Source organism: Mobula birostris, chromosome 11, assembly GCF_030028105.1.
Source record: "Mobula birostris isolate sMobBir1 chromosome 11, sMobBir1.hap1, whole genome shotgun sequence".
Classification (NCBI taxonomy): domain Eukaryota; kingdom Metazoa; phylum Chordata; class Chondrichthyes; order Myliobatiformes; family Myliobatidae; genus Mobula; species Mobula birostris.
The window spans coordinates 71,822,020-71,839,516 of record NC_092380.1 but is presented as its reverse complement, the minus strand read 5'-3'; the positions used below and the strand labels follow the sequence as shown (position 1 = coordinate 71,839,516).

The 17,497-nt window shown below is 39.4% G+C and overlaps 1 protein-coding gene across 7 annotated transcripts in view; it reads right to left on the bottom strand.

The window, feature by feature from the left end:
- The window catches only part of sox6 (SRY-box transcription factor 6), a 618,625-nt gene that overhangs the window by 564,866 nt on the left and 36,262 nt on the right, over window positions 1-17,497 (bottom strand). The gene's annotated exons all lie outside the window — the stretch shown is intronic.

The window sequence follows — 17,497 nt, the reverse complement described above, 5'->3', positions numbered from 1 at the left end:
TCAGCCTGGAGGTAGATGTTGCAATTACAGCTCTTCCCAAATAAGCTCAACACAAATGTTGATATTTTATCTCTGAGCATGGACAGTCAAGACCAATAGACAGATGGACAATGTTACAGTGGCACAACCCTATTCCCATCAATCATTGATCATACCTTCCAGCACATACTACCAGATAATAAACAGAAATTTCAATACTGGATATTCCGTTCTTTGCTTGGCCATATTAATTTTGTCTTTTCACCAAGCCTGCTAATTTTTAGAATCAAAGAATCACAATATCAGACAATGATTATGGTTCAGAAGGAGACCATTCAACCCATGTGTGTCAGCTCCTAATAGAACAATGCTGGTAATCTCATGGCCTTGCACTCTTCCCATGCCTATCTCAAATACCATCTCTTTCCCTTTCAAAAAACCCTTGCTGAATTCCAGTTCATGACTGTTATAACATAAACATGCTCTTCCTCACATACTTCTCATATCCCTTGCCCATTTGTTTTATCTGCTTCCCTCTGCTTACCTACATATGCCAGTCACATACCCTCATCAAATCTCCTCTTAGTTACCTTTACTGCAAGGAGAAAAAAAATCCATTACCCCAACTCAATCTCTATAGCTGAAATCCCCTGCTCCTGGAACTATTCTAGAAACCTAGCCCAAGCCCTTTAGTAGATTTTCACTTCTCTCCTAAAGTTGGGTCTTCTGAATTAGGCATAATAACCCAGTTGCGCCCAAACCGGTGTTTCACATAGGTTAAATATATCTTCCCTGCTTTTGTACACTGTGTTTTACCTTATGAATCCAAGGGTTTACTATGCCTACTAGTCACTCTTCAATACCCATGCAACTTCAAATATTTTTACACTTATATACTGTACTCAATTTCTTCAGTGCCCACATATCTATTCAATCCATGCCATTTAGTCCATATCTCTCTTTATCCTTTGTTTGGCAGTGTGTCTCTACACACCTGTCTATATTAAATTTTATCTACCACTTGTTCGTCCATTCAGACAACCCACAGACTGTAAAGAGATGTACAATGCTATTTTTCTTCCTGTTTACCACACCTCCAAGCTTTGTATCATTACAAATCTGCCAATTTTACACTGCATACCCACGTCTAAGTCATTATTATTTATCCAAGGAAAGCAGCTGACTATCATTGGCCCCTAGGAAACACCAACGTTTCCATTCTCTGCAATGAGAAACAATCTTTCACCTACACTCTCTACTCTTAACTGATAACCCAATTTGCTATCAATGCTGCTTTTGATTTTATTTTCCTGCATCTCAGCCTTCAGACTAGTATTTTATCAAATACCTCTTAAGAATTCACGTAGATGCCTAGTGAATGCCCTTCGTCAAACTTTTCTGAAACATTATCAAAAATATCATTCAGGTTAATCATACACAAATTGCATTCAACAATTCCTGTGCTAGCTGTGCTTTCTTAATTCAAATGTCTCCATGAGCCTGATCATTTTTCCCCCCGTTTATAATTTCTAAAAGCTTTCCGACAGCCAAGGTTTCTTTGCATCTTGTATTTACTGCTGGCCTGGCTGAGATAAGCTAGGGATCAACTCAGGAGTCTCCTGGTCTGTGCATCCTGATGGTAGATTGGGTAGGATTTTTGAACCATCTAGGCAGTTGTGGGGAACTTGAAATGCTTTTATTTCTTTGTAAGATTACCTGCAGCAGGGAGTCACTAAACTGTAGACTGTGCCGACCCATTAAAGCTTCTGCTTATTTCTTAGTCCTTACTTTAACCTGATCAGGTTGTGATGTTTTTATGACTTTCTGGCACTACTTTAAAACATAAACCTATTCTTGATTAGCCACATTTTGGCTAAAGATCAACATTTTACAATTTGTGACATTTGTGGGCTGAGATTTACTTGTATAATTGCTTCAACCTGGTGCAAGATGAGAAGGCCTTCAGAAGTTGCTGTCATTCAATGTTTTCGGCATCCTACATAATTTAGTACAGAGGGATGATTTGAAAAGGAAAAATGAAAGATGAAAAGAAACAAGGGGAGTGAAGAAAAGAGGCAGAACGAGACAAGTGGGAGGAGGGGATAGAAGGCAACAGATAAGACAAATATTATAAAATCTCAAAAATTCTCAAAATAAATTTGGCAATTACAATGAGTATACGATTTTAACGCATTTTTAAAAGATGAAATATTTGTTCAAATCTGCTAGAAAGTTTTAGTTCAATTTAATTAAGAATCAGCCAAACTAATGATCTTGTGTAAGCACCCTGAATAAGACATACAGGTAGGATCATTTGGAATTACATTTTAAACTAAATGACTGGTAATAAAACACTTACAGAGAATGAGCTTTATTCATAACCTTTGACCTTCAACCATCTTTAGCGGTGTGCAAAAGGTTGTGGGGGGAAGGGAAGGAATGAGTCAAGGAAAGGTTAATCCTGTTACCATGATTATCATCTTCTTTCTGCCAAGTGCAGATTATTTCTAAAATGTTGCATTTTCTTAAGTGTACAGAACTGTAATTTGTAAATTATATTTCTTTTGCATTTTGTCCAGTATACCGCAGAGTCGGTGCTAACAAGGAACACTGCCAGGGCTTCAGGCTGTCTCAAGTAAATATTTGTAGCCCCCCTTTTTTTTAGCCTATTTGTGGGATATAATGATCAACCCAGTAGAGTTCTTGTTGTATTCATTTAGATCTCCCATTGACAAGGGCATATTTGGGACTTTAATGCATTTTTTTCCAGCTAGCTTCCAAGCATAAGGCAGCTGCTTAAGATGACTGTGGTGTGGCACACAATCCATTAATGATTCTCTTAATGGAGCAACTCCATGTGTTTCAGCAGCAGTCTCAGCGGCTCTTTAACACACAATGATCCGGACCCATTTGAAGCAGATTCAGTGTCAATGATTGGCAGAATGCCCTGAAAAGATCAGGTGGGAACTACCAGCCTAAGGTAACCTCTCAATTAAGGAGGCTGAACAAAGTGTACATTCAGGCTTCTGCTGCAACTGGCTACAACAGGTGGTTCAGCAGAAAGCTCTCTAACATAATATACACGCTCACACTGTGCAATTCATAAAGAATATTTCCTTTTTATGAGACTCAAAACATTAGCCCAATGTGTTGGTAATAACTATCATCGTATTTGCATATTAATGTGCAAACTATTATTTCTCTGAAATGGTAATAATTCTGTTCATTTTCCACTTATCACTACTTTTCATCCTATCATTCCTGAAAATCTCTCAAAAGAGTTTCCACGATCATTATGAACATCACTTCAAAATCGCCAACCATTTTTCCAGAGTCAGAATCAATAGCAATCCTGGCAGATAGCACAACAGCAAGAATTTAGTGATAAACAAGCCAATCAAGTTGTTACCCTGACAGCATTTTGTCCATTCCTACAGCTTGAAATTAGTGCTCTGTGCTAACTAGTGCTCTATAAGCTAACTGGAATGAGGTCACTGCAAAATTATCTCTAGAGGAAGCACTGGCATCAATGCTAAGAAATAAGACAAAATTGTGCTTTTGTACTTAGAACACAATGAATTGAAGAGAAGCATTTTACCCAATCGCTTCAGAGAATATATCCTCCATGATTTATTCAACCTTTTAGGAAAGCATTTTTTGAGGTTTTTTACATCATAATCTTCCACATGGATACTTACAGATTCCAATTTCAGTTTACATCAGAAGTAGAAGTATGAAAATTCAAAATAGGCCCTTGAGCCTGCACCGTCATCCAAAATGATTATGGGTGATATTATCCTTGGCTGCTATCCTGCCTCATTCACATTACCCTTTTACTTATAAGCCTAAAATCTATCTTTCCAAGCAAAAAAATGTTGGAAGCAGTATTTGTAGAAAAAGAAACAATTAACTCTGTTAGAACTGGGAAAGATGGAAAAATTTGTTAGCTCTCTAGCAGAGAAGATGGAAGAAAAAAGGGGAGAATAAATATCTCTAACTGGTGGGACCATGTGGGTTAATAGCAAGAATTAAAGCAATGGCTAGATGCACATTACATTTCTTTAGTTTGGTTTCAAGCTATGAGCAATATTCCATTTGCTTTACCCATCCCTTTCCCACCTTGTTTACTATTGAAACTGCCTTTTGTTCCATTGTTTCTCAGTTTTAACAAAGTCCTAGGCCTGTAAAATTAACTGTTTTTCTTTACACTGATGCCATGTGACCTGCTGAATGTTTCCAGCACCTTCTATTTTTATTTTTAGATTTGCAGCATCTGCAGTTTTACCTGTCTATTTGGGCCTTAAGTAAACTTACAGATTCAGAATCACAACTCACTGGGGTGGAGAATTCTAAAGATTCACAGACCTCTACGTTCTTCCACTTCTCAGTGTTAAAGTGGGCAACCCTTTTCATTCAGCATGTTCTTTAGCTCCAGATAATTACGTACACTTATAAACCTAATCTATTAGCTTACTTTCAATGTTCATGACTTCTCTCTTACCATAACATATTGAATCCTTCATCTTAATCAACTCCATTTAATTACTCTTAATGGGAATCGGGTAGTGTCATAGATGAGGTGAGCCACATTTTTGTACTGGTGGTGGAGATTTCTCATTTGCCCTTGTAGAGATACAGTGGTTCCATAAAATAATTAACTTGTCTCTAATGTCTCCTATTGTTATTTATAGAGGTGCCAGTAGAATGTCTGAGGAATCTTTAAGATGCCAGAAGTTACATATATTGTGCTAAGCTGCTTTTGTACAATCCATATGATGTTCAGGAGTTGGGGAAAAGTTGGTAATGATTTCTGGCAGCAGATTAAAATGGGTGATTGAAAATCTACACTCCATGTTACACTTCCAACATTTTTTATATCTACTGAACTCTCTAATCACCCATCACTAAACAGTCTCTGTTATTATTTCTTATGGCATGATCTGAACAAGGCAACCAGAGATTATTAGACTGAAATTTCACCTGTGATAACACATTTTCAGCTTCGTTTTCAAAGATTTTATTCTGAGACAATACAAAACTACAAACGTTGGAAAGTTGCTGTAGATACTAGAAATCTGAAAGGAAAACAGAAAATTTTGAAAACATATGGCGGTCTGGCAATATCTGTAGGGAAAGAAAAAAATAATATTATTTATTTATTTGTTGGCATACAGCGCAGAATAGGCCCTTCTGGCCTTTCGAACCACACAACCCAGCAATCCCCCAATTTAATCCTAGCTTAATCACGGGACAATTTACACTACCCAATTAACCTACCAACCAGTACATCTTTGGACTGTGGAAGGAAACTGGAGCACCCAGAGGAAACCCACAGGTCACTAAACCCGCGTCACTGGTACTTTCAAGCGTTGTGTAAATCGCTATGCTACTGTGCCCAATATCCTCTCAGGGTAAGCGATTGGGGGAAAGAACTCAAGGCAAAGGTGAAGTATTTTGGTTGTTTCACTGAATATTACTAAAAAGGAGACAAACGTTGGTTCAGTTCAAAATTACAAGACCACTTTGTAACATCCGCTGAAAATAGTCTGCTCAGTGTTATTTTTGCAGGAGTTGTTTGATAGGAAATGTATATTATTTTGAAAGCTGCAAAGGAAATGTACAACAGTACTTTGCTGTGAGACATTAGACAAAGAGCCAGCTGCTACCTCACAGCTTTGTTTGGCTAACACTTTTGAGGGTTTTTCATTCTACATTTGACAATCTACAAGCTTAGTTCATGCATAAGTGAATGTTTTTGCCATTGTTGATGATATGTGGCCAAATCTGATGGTATGTAGACAAACCTTCAGGCTTCACAATATCCACAGTACTTGAAAATTAAGCTGCTAAACAAGGACTTTTTTCCCTTAAATAACAAAACAAGTACATGAAAATACAATATAAAATCCTCTTCTGCTCTTTTTGTCTTTCACATCATCTTGATGCGATATTTATTAAAACCATGATGCTATCTATCATGAACCCCCTAAGACCGACTAGGTGAGTTGCCATTTTGTCTGTTTGGCAATTGGGAAATTATTTTCAGAGTACAAAAAGCAAAAGTGATATAATCCTGCAGTGCCATCAAATAGCAACAGAAATGCATGATCAATCATGGCAGATCATATATCTCAATTTCATATTCACGGGATCACCACATACACATCACTGCCTTTTCCATCCAGAAGTGTATCTGCTCCATCCTAAAAAATATTGTGAGCTGGTCTCCACCGTCTTCCATGGAAGTGAATTATCCAGGGTGACCACCTCAGAGTCAAATATATGTCTCCTCATCTCTTGCCCTGTAACAGAGACTGACACCCCACATTTTCAATACTCCAGCCTGGAAGAGGTCCATCTTCCATACTGTCTGTGTCACAATGGTGGGGCATTGGGAGCGAGGGTGGACCCAAATGCAAGACACATCTTGTGAGGTTAAGTAAATTGAGTTTATTGTTTGATACCAGGAGATCAAAGCAGAAGCAGGAATAGCGAACTGGACAAGGACTCAGGACTACGACTAGGCTGGGACAAGGGTCTGGGCTAGGACTCGGAATAGGATCCCAGGACTAGAGGCTACATGAAGAGGCTATGGTATGGACTCCGAGCCAGAGACTGGGCAAGGACCCAGTACTTGGGTCTTGCCTCAGGCTCGGACCCCGGAACCAGGCATGGACATGACATTGGCTAGGGAGAGGAGGAACATGAAAAAACAGAGCCTCGGTCTCAGGAGAGCAGGTACATGGAACCATGAACACATACACAGAACACAGAGTCGGCACCCCTCTTTGGGTACAGGACATAGGGCCGGGACTCACACACAGAACAGAGAGCCGGGACCACTCCTTGGGTACAGGACATAGGGCCGGGACTTATGACACCGCCCCCCCCCCCCCCCCCCCAGTGGGGCAACAGCAAGACAGCCTGACTTACTCCATGGAGGCGAGGACAAGACAAGACAAAACATCACCCCCCACGGGGCAACGGCAAGACGGCCTGACTTACCCCACAGGGGCGAGGGCAAGACAAGACCAACACGAATGAGCACCAGACAGTATCTATCTAGCTCCAGTGATAGAACTAGACTGAAGTGCAGGCAAGGGCTGCAGACGAGGGCAAGAGGCGAGAGGGGCAGAGAAGGGATTCAGACAGGGGGATAGGACATGAATCACAGACCGCCAGGGCCAGGACTTGACTCGGAACTTGGATGCTGTCAGGGCCAGGACTCGACTCGGAGCTTGGATACTGCCAGGGCCAGGACTTGACTTGGTACTTGGATGCTACCAGGTAGTGGCGAGATCTCGACTCGGCCCGGGAACAGTAGACAGCGGTTCTTGATTCCCTCCAGCGGGTTAACTGACGGACCCACCTCGGTGAGGAAACTTTGCAGGCTCGCTTTGGCGAGGTAGCTTGACAGGGTGGCTCCGGAGAGGAAAGGCAAATTACCGGCACTCGCTTCGGGCAGAGACTAGGCTGGCTCTGGCCAGATGACATTGGCACGCTGTACCTTGATGACTTTGCAAGCGCACTCGTGCCGAACAACTGAAAGCTGGAGACTATAATCTACCGGTTCAGTCGAGAATAAATTGCCTCCAATCACCAAAGCCGAGGGACACAGGAAAACAGGGAACCAAAGGGAAACAGGGAGTCAACAGTCCAGATCGTAACATAAACAAAGTAAATTTAAAGGGACCCCGATCCGGACCATGACAGTCTGTTTAACCTATCAGAAACTTATATTTTTTTAAGTTAAATTCTTTCTCCTTCATCTACACGAGAGTGAATACAAGCCTAATCAATCTAATCTGCCACCTCAAGAATCAATCTGATAAAGAGGTCACATTAACCATGAGCATTTTTCCTTGAAAACCTCTGCACCCCAACCTACTTGATTGTCTATTCAAAGAACTGGTGTAAATCACGTTTAATCATAAAACACTGTGGCACCAAATGTTATATCTTCATGTCTTAGATGTGTGTGCAAAGCAACAATTGTTGCAGCTACAGATGACACAAAAACAAAATTAACTAAATTCATATAATAATTTATTATTTCACTCAAAAAGTTTAATTGAGCAAAAAAAAATCAACTGTAACAACACTACTTTCTAATACTAGGACAAAAAAATAGAACAAGTATTTTACATATACAGGTTGAGTACCCCTTATCCAAAATGCTTGCGACCGGAAGTGCTTCATTTTTTCAGAATTTGGAATATATAATAAAGTAGCTTGAGATTGGCATTAGTTCTGACTTAGAACTTATGTGCTACTGGTAAGCAGACTTGGTATTACATCTGTTCATCACACATATATCCTTAACAGTAATTTTTTTTACATAGCATTAATATAATGAAAATATAATATAACAAAGGCACCAGAATACCTGAAACAGCTGTTGAACAAAAACAGACAAAAACAAGTTTTCAGTCTCCACCTATGATGCCATGTTTTGATTACATGTTTTCAGTACACTATATTTGTATTTTACTTTATTTAAATTTTATGTAAGGTATAAAAACAATCAGCATTGTAGACTTGTTCTGGTGCTTGATTTTCATCAGCGACGATCTCCACAAACTTATCAATGAATTTCACTGCCGTTTCATGATTACCAGACACATTATCTTTAAATTTTTTTAAATCTTTAAAAATTTAATGCTGAACCTTTTCTTAAATTTCTGCAAAACGCCTGCTGAATATTCACAATTAAATTCAACTTTCAGTTCGCCGTGATAGATCTTTGCTTGTTTCATGATCAGCATACCGTTAAGCGGCAGATGTTCACTCCGACGCTGACGAATTCATTCTTTCAATACACAATCAAGATCTTCAGTTTTTGTTTTATGTAGTGTTTTTCAATGTCTTTTTATTAATGTCTCTTCATTACATATGTGAGACCACTTCCTAGAACCGTCTGTGGTGTGCAGAGACCTGTGCATCGCCTGGGAACCTTCCCAATGCCTGGTGGAATTTTCAGTTTGTGACGTCGCATCAGCATTCAAAAAAAAATTTCAGATTTTGGTGGTTATCAAATTTTGGAATTTCAGATAAGGTACTCAACCTGTATTAATATCCCTTGATAATAGCAACATTAATTTGGAATGGTACAACGGGATGTTATTGTTCAATCTTCACTTTAAAATCCTATCTAAAGGTTCACATCTTGAATAATATAACACTCGCCCAGTGCTACACTGGAATGTCTCCCCAGATTATACGGTAAAGATGCAGCTTATAAGACACCATTTTCACAATTTTCATTGTGTTAGAGGGCAACACTGTCAATTGAAAACAGCTAGGATAGGCAGAAATTGGTTTAGTTGAGAGGTTTTCACACCCTTGAATTATTTCTCATCAAAGATTCATAAATCTTCAAACACATACTGCAATGAAAATAGTAGAGTGAAGGTTACTTAAATTGGCCACCTACTTTGAAGAAATCATAAAAACTACCCATGGCTAATCAGAAGGATAAGCACTTTGTTTCATTGCTCTATAAATTTCTCACTGAAGGAATAATATCATACCGTCACGTGCAAACTCAGGATATTGCTATAGATCTGTGTGCTGAGATATGAGAAAGGTACATTGAGTAAATTATCCTAGAATCAAGAGATACAGGGTTAAGATTGATCCAATTCCGTAATAGACTTTACTTAAATACAATTAGACTGAACTGCATGAGGATCCTGCAAAATGCTGCAATGTGCAGGGAATGTCTTGGACAAGCAATATGCCACACAAACCCCTCTGGCATCTTGAGATCTTTTCACAATGATCACTGGCGGTTATTACCCTCAAAACAATACAGAGATAACAACAGTGAAGCATGGATCCTTTCCCCCATTACTCACCAATATCACCACCATCCCAACTCCTCACTCGATGAATTTCTAACCATGATGTACAAGGATGTATTATTAGCTTCACAGGAAGTTTACCGGAAAACTATTTTGGAAACCTGGTCTGGAATCTGCCACCAGCTATGTGGAAGAATGTGAAACTCAACTGCAAATTCTGAGGTTTGAGGTTCCATATAGTTTTTCTGGAGCAACAATCTCTTGGGGTCCCAATCATTTCCTGGTTCAAACACATCCTCTTTCCCCCTGCTCTCATTTGTATGAGTGCCCAGTTATTTCAAAGATACCCTTGTAAAGAAGTCTGAATTGCGCCCGTTGATCTAATAGTTTTGTCTGGCATTGATGAGGAAATCTAAACATAAACTTCACAACAAGCAGTACTGAAGGCATAGCTATGTTCAGTATATTTGTTTTCAGTAAAGGAATTCACTGCTTGAAGCAAGCAAAAGAGTATAACTGCCACAGGCAACAGTGCTCAGAATGATAAGGCCACTACTAATAAGGTACAGTAGGGTGGATTTTGTGCTTATCAAGATTAGGGCTTCAGGACTGCAAATTGAAACATTTTATTTTTGGTCTCAAGGCTGACATTGAGAGTTCACACATCAAATGTGAAGTTTACTTTACACAAGCCATGTACCTTAAACCTTGCAACAAATCTTAACCCCAGTTTCTGAAGAGTAATCCTGACCACACAAGTGTGACATTTCTAATTCCCATGCTTATGTCTCAGGGCTACACCATTGATAATCCTCTGCCACCTGCTGAAATCTGGATTTATTCAGAATTCAGATGTATGAACATACAAATAATTGTTCAATAACTACACTTACGATCAGTGACAGAAATAAAATATTTTCTCTCCTTTCATATATTATGTTGAAGTGGTTAGCCAAAGGTAACTTCCTTGGATGTTTTTTACTACTTAGTACCTCAATGGATATTCTGTGTTACAAAATTTGAACATCTGAATGTCAGAACATTCAGGTTTAATATGATGGATATCTTATTGCTGTACCTCCTAGTGATGGTCAACTGTTGATCACTAGATAATTCACCTTTTAATTTGATTGACATTTAGCTGTCAAACCCAACATATAACGCCATTGTAAATTGAATTCTTGTCCCCAGTTTCTAATTTGAAGCTAAATCTTGAGGATAGTGCTGTTGGTGATGTTAATGCTCAGTTCATAATGGGCCGTTAGTGCAAAACATTCCAGTTCTGAAGATCAAGGTAGAGCCAACAATGCAATATACAGTATTTTCTATCTCATCACTACTGTCTCTTTCTGCTTCTAATCTTTACTCCACTATCTCTGGCTTAGTCTGCTTTCTGTCTGAGTCCTGCTCTCGATATATCTCCTTATCTATTTTTCCATATCTTTGTCTGTCTCACTCTCTGAATCTTGTACTGCTATGCACTTCCTTCTTTCTATTGCTCTGTTCTTGCAATATTCCTTTGCATTTTACAAAAGTTTGTACACTAACCTACACATGTGCTCCATTCTGTATGTTTTTCATACTTCACAGCCTGACATATTCACTGGTTTTCTTTTTCTACACCTTACTATCTGCTATATTGATTCTATTCCTTTCTATTTCACTTATTTTCTGTCTTTCATACATTGTCCAATTCAAGTTCAAGTTGATCGTCATCTTGTTGCACATACACAACCAAAGGTTCCTCCAGACTACGGTGTACCCACAAAACTTAGAACACACACAGCACATAAACCAAAACATTCATGTAAACAGTCCAGTAAACAGCAAACAGCGGACTGACCGAGTGATGAGGCTTCGCTGGTGGCAGGGTATTCATTAGTCCACAGCCTACGTGAAGAAGCTGTTACCCAGTCTGGTAGTTCTAGTTCTGATGCTTATACAGCTCCTTCCTGATGGTAGTTGGTCAATGCAATTGTTGGATGCGTGGTGGTGATCCTAAAAAAATGTATGAAACCCTTTGTCTGCAATGCTCCCGGTAAATGTCGCAAATGTGGGGGGAGGGAGACCCTGGTAATCCTCTTGGCGGTTTTTACTATTCTCGGTAGGGTCTTGCTCTCTGATGCCTTGCAGCCTCTGTATCACACAATGATGCCACTAGACAGTTGTTAGAATGGGAGTGGGGACCCCTGCACACCTCAGTCTCCTCAGAAAGTGCAGACACTGCTATGCCTTCTTGACTAGTGAGGAAATGTTGTGGGTCCAGGTTAGATCATCTGTTATGTGCACACCACAGAACTTTGTGCTTTTCACTCTCTTCACAGCAGAGATATAGATATTCTCCTTACAATGATGCGCATTAATGATGCCTACTTTATCATCCTAAATTCCTGCTTTTACTCTTTCAGCATTTCCACATTTTTGGATAAATTTATGATAATTATTGCCTAGCAGTTAAAGTCAACATCTTATATAGCTCCGGAGATGCTCCTTTAATGTCTTAATGATAAAACACACGATATGCAGACATTGCATTGCTGTGTACTGTGGCATGAAAAAGTAAATTAAACTTTAATAACTTGTGTTCTGTAGTCACATAGAAATGTCTTATTATTTGATGGGCGTACAAATGAACTACGCATCGCCACACTAAACGTGGGAGTTCGCTAACAGGTCAGTAAATTTTACTAGTGATTTTAAGGCCCCACTAGTAAAATATTAATTTTGTTTAAAAATCAAACGCCCTGAATACAAGTTAACCAGACACTTCCTTTTTGGAGATTTTAATAAAAAGAAGCACATCTCACAGCTACTGTACATCACCATGATATAATTAATACTTCCATGTACAATTTCACTTAACAAATATTTCAAGAGTTACAAGCTCCAAAAAAAACAGTTATTCCAGAAAACAAATTCCATTTTTGGCATGACTAATGGCTGTCAGAGTAATATACATTCCACAGCCCTTGAAATTTGCATTCTGAATTTATATTTTTTGATTTCCTGTGTGACACTCTCCAAAAGCACAATAAAGTATTTTATTGTAATGGGGCTGATTTCACTGAGAAAGTATTTGCAGCAAAGCTACCATTGTAAAGTTTGGGGTGGGGGCAATGTGGGGTGAGGGGCTGGGGGGAGAGTGGCTCATAAATGTAATTGCACCCTAGTCATTCCAAAAATTAACATGTAAATACAGAGCAGATCTGGGATTCGGTATGTATGCAACATGCTGAATTAAACAAACTTCACTCTGTTCTTTATTTAATTCCTCAGCCTGTGCCAGAAATTCTTGAGAGAGAAAAAAAATTGCAAAACAAATTTTCACTACAAATCTGTCACTGGGGGTCATTTCTCTGAGTTATGGGAAGAACAGAACAATGCCGACAGACTTATGTTACCTGTAATTGTAAAAAATAACTAGCTTGTCCGTGGGGTAAACTAAAAGTTGTGTTTGGCGTAGTTGACTTTTTCTAATTTTCATAACTGTTTTTATAGGCCAACATGGAGAGCCAATCCAATCAAAACTCATTAACGTATAATGCTACAGTGCTTAACCCTAACCCTGTACAATGAACCAGTATGATTATAACAACAAATGCTTTAATATATTTCTACTCATTAACAGGACTGCAGGCGCCCTCTGTGGGGGGTGGGGAGTTTAGGAGGAGGGTGGAGGTAGTAAGAGATTTGGAGTCCTATGCTTTATTTCCTCTAACATTATTGTGTCCTGCTTAGTGGCAGTTTTTGCACTGCTTTGTAACACAATATTTGTGAGTGGTGTTTTCTACTCCTTCCCACCATACCATCACCCAGACATCAGAGACCACGAGGCTCTCATGCAGAACAGCCTTATTTTTTATGGTCATATTGATTAGATTAAAGCAGTTATTCATTAGGCAGTTACACGGGTTAGCAGGTTCAATGCCAGTGGAATTTTTTTTATGATCTCTGCTTTTCCTTCAAAGGCTGCTTGCCAATTTGTGGGTCAGGAAGGCCTTTGCGATGGATTTCTCAAAGACCACCAGCTGTCATACCGTCAGGGCAAAGCTGGATAATGTCAGTACCCTTCTTTTCTGCTTTCACCCCTCTTCCCATCCACTCCACCTGAATGAACAACGTGTCAGTTGCATAGGCTGTAGAGGTATGAGTGACCAAAATAATTTCCACATAGGCAGGTCGATCATGGTCATGGAAAAATGCTGCTACTGAAGCGCATATCTGTCCAGACAGACATCACACTTCTTAATTATGAAGCAAACTAGCTAAACTAACTCAGCACAAGTATTATTTTAACAATTTCAACCTCTTCTTCAGGGTGATACTGTATCAGTAGTGGTATGCAACTGCATTCATTATCAAAAGCCATTTCATTCCCATCTTCACCTATTATATCGTTTCATTTAAGAAGCCAAGACCGATTACTAGACATCCTACCCTGCAAAAACTCATTTCAGGGAGGTAGCACCATCAATTTGCGGAAGACTTCTGGGAGAGGTGGGATGTCTGCAATAGAGTAGCTCCTTAGCAGCTAGCCAGCTAGTTTAAATAACGTTAGCTATGCTAATGAACAAATGACACCTGTTAAACTCACCTCAACATGTCTTTTACAGTCTTAACCCACCATGGGCAATAGAAAAGTCATTGTTGCAAACAGTGCAGCGAGCAACATTGTCATTATTTTGAACCCTATTAGGCAGGGGTACACTTTAGTGTAGTCTGGGGTCCGGGTGACGTACGTTTTATTTTTTTTTGGAACACTCTGCCATGGCGCGCTCTCAAGTGCTCTTGCTTGCTTTCTCTCTCGCTCGCTCTCTCTTGCTTTTCTCTCGCTCGCTCTCAAAAAAATTGATTTCCGTGATATTGTATATAATTTGCGGGCATCAGGGAGCCACTATTGATATGCGGGAGACTCCCGGAAGTTCCGGGAGAGATGGGATATCTGGATTACTCTCCTACCCAGCATGAGGCACTAAACTAAACCTGGGATGAAAACAAAACACGGGATGAAAGCAGAAAGTGTTGGAAATGCTCAACAGTTCAGGCAGTATCTGTGGAGACAGAAACAGATTTCAATACATTGCATCCAGACTTATCACTGGCCTCTCCTGCTTTGGACTGCCCGAACTCACATGATGAAATGCACCCGCAAACTAAAGTGCCAAGCAAATTCCCACAGAGGTGAATCCCAGACAAACTGAATTCAGTGTTAGCAGGTCTGTCAGTGGAGCAAATTGATAGTGATGCAGCTAACCACCTCTAAGACTAGTGGGATTTCAGGTTCTGATAAGGAATCAAATCAGACTTCTTTTTAAATAAACAAATTTGAGATTTTTGTCATCCCCTCGCATATAGACAAGGGAAAGATGCTTGCACTTCTTATTGACTTGAAATACTCTCACATGACCTACATATTTGCAGAAGCTACACCATATATTTCACAAATAAAAGCCTGACTGGAGTCTCCAAATTGTCATTCATTTACTGCAGCTGTGTAATCAACGCAATTGTTCTGGTGACTAACCCCTACCATATAATCGCCTTTTTTATCACCACGATATAGACGTCAAAAATAATGCTCATAAAGATGTGTAACAAGTCATGTACAGGCAGTGTAATGAAACATTATATTTGATTTAATAATATCATCAACTTTTATATTATTCTTAGAATATCAATTCCCATAGAGGGACCCCCATGCCCCATCCAAATTGGTTCACATTAGCAACAAGTAAGTCCCACATTACGCTGGGCCTTGCTGGCTGCTGCTAGAATTACTGATGCTGAGACAAACTGAGTGAAAGATGCCAGTGCATTTCCGTCCTCACTCGACTGCTTGACTCCACATGAAGCCTAATGCTGGAGCCTGAACATGCTGATCTTGTGTAGGGTCACAAGTCTATTCATTTGAAAGGGGGTTTCTCAATGACCTACAGAAAAAATAGCCTAGTTTACTATTTTTACCTCTTTTAATGCATTCATTATTTTCTAAATCTTTCACAAGGTTACATATATATTTTTAAATAGTAATATTCTTATTATGCACTTCAATTTTACTTAATCAAAGATACTTAAAAACTGTCAAAATACCTCCCAACTTTGAGAGGAGGTGGGGTTCCTGTAGGGAGGAGGGAGCACACTCCCACTGGGCATTGTACAGCTTCAGCATCCATTTCTCAGGGGTTATCGAGCCCTCCACGTCACGATGATGTGAGTCTGGGTGGTCAAGGACTGGGAGTAGTGAACCAAATGCTGGTCATTGTCTATACATGTCAGCATGGCAGTCAAACATATGAACATATGAATTAGTAACTGGAGTAAGCCAGTTAGTCTCTTAAGCCCTCTCCAGCTTTCCATAAGATCATGGCTGATCTGATTGAAGCCCCAACTCTACATTCCTGTCTATAACCAGTAACAATTGTCTCCCTGTTCATTAAGAATCTCCCTGATATAATGTGATTAAATGCAGACTTAGTATTTTTGTAAAAACGTCATAACACAGCATTGTTATCCTGGTAAAAATTGCAGGTGCGATGCACTCTGACTGATTCACAGAGGGAGACCAACAGAATAATTTAGAATGTACTCCCGAGATCTAGCTTATAATATAGAGGCCAAATAGTTCACAGCTGCATGCTAAATTCAGCAAAGTTAAAAGACAAACTGAAATGATCTGAGAAAGAGGAGGGTACCATTGCTATAAGCCATCTACAGAGGGGCTCCAGGGAATGGCTGTAAAAATCTAATTTTCTGTAGGAATTAATTGCCAATAGTTACGTATTAGAATGGAAGTTCTTCATCTGAATGGAAAATTGTCTATCCCTTATAATATCAAAAAAGGGCGTCTTAAATGCAAGAGATTCTGCAGATGCTGGAAATCCAGAGAAACACACACAAAATGCTGGAGGAACTCAGCAGGGCAGGCAGCATCTATGAACAGGAATGAACAGTTGTCGTTTCGGGCAGAGACAATATACACCAATGAAACTCAAAGCTGAACTACTTGAGATCAACACACGTCCCAGAGTTACACTTGCTAAAGGGCCAGTCATTTGTCATTAGTTTCAAGCACTGTGAGGTCACTGCTGCACCTAGAAAGAAATTTAAATTTACCCTCGCAGTGATTCTCCCAGAAGGAAGCTGCATCAACAACTTGAGCACTTGGTACCTATAACAAAGTCTGCCCTCAGCACACAGCACCCTCAACCAGGGCCATGCTTTTGAAGTACAATTTTCACTGTAGACTAGAGGCAGGTTTACTTAAGATGTAAATTTTGTAGCTACCAAAATTCATTTGGAAATATTCATATGTGCAGCTCATTTAAGACTATTACTTTGCCATGCCTCCCTCAATGGTTCTGGAAAGACCATAAAAGAATCTGTCTGTACAGGATGAGCATAAGTGCAAGTCACCAGAACACTAATTTTGTGGTTAAAAAGTTGGAATAACCAGCCACACCATGATTTTGTGTTATGTGGATCTTGTCGGTGGACTTGTCGTCAGTAACAAATCAGTTATGCATATGTTCCTTGAATTTACACCATTTTAAGGCCATTAAGAAACAAAGCATTACAGACCCCAATTCATCAATTTAAATGTTAAATATTCCCTTGTATTTCAATGATACATATAAATAAATGAAAACTATCTACTTGCTCTAGAACAAAAATATCAGGATAAAAACTCTGATTCACTCCCAGCCTTTGGTTAATCA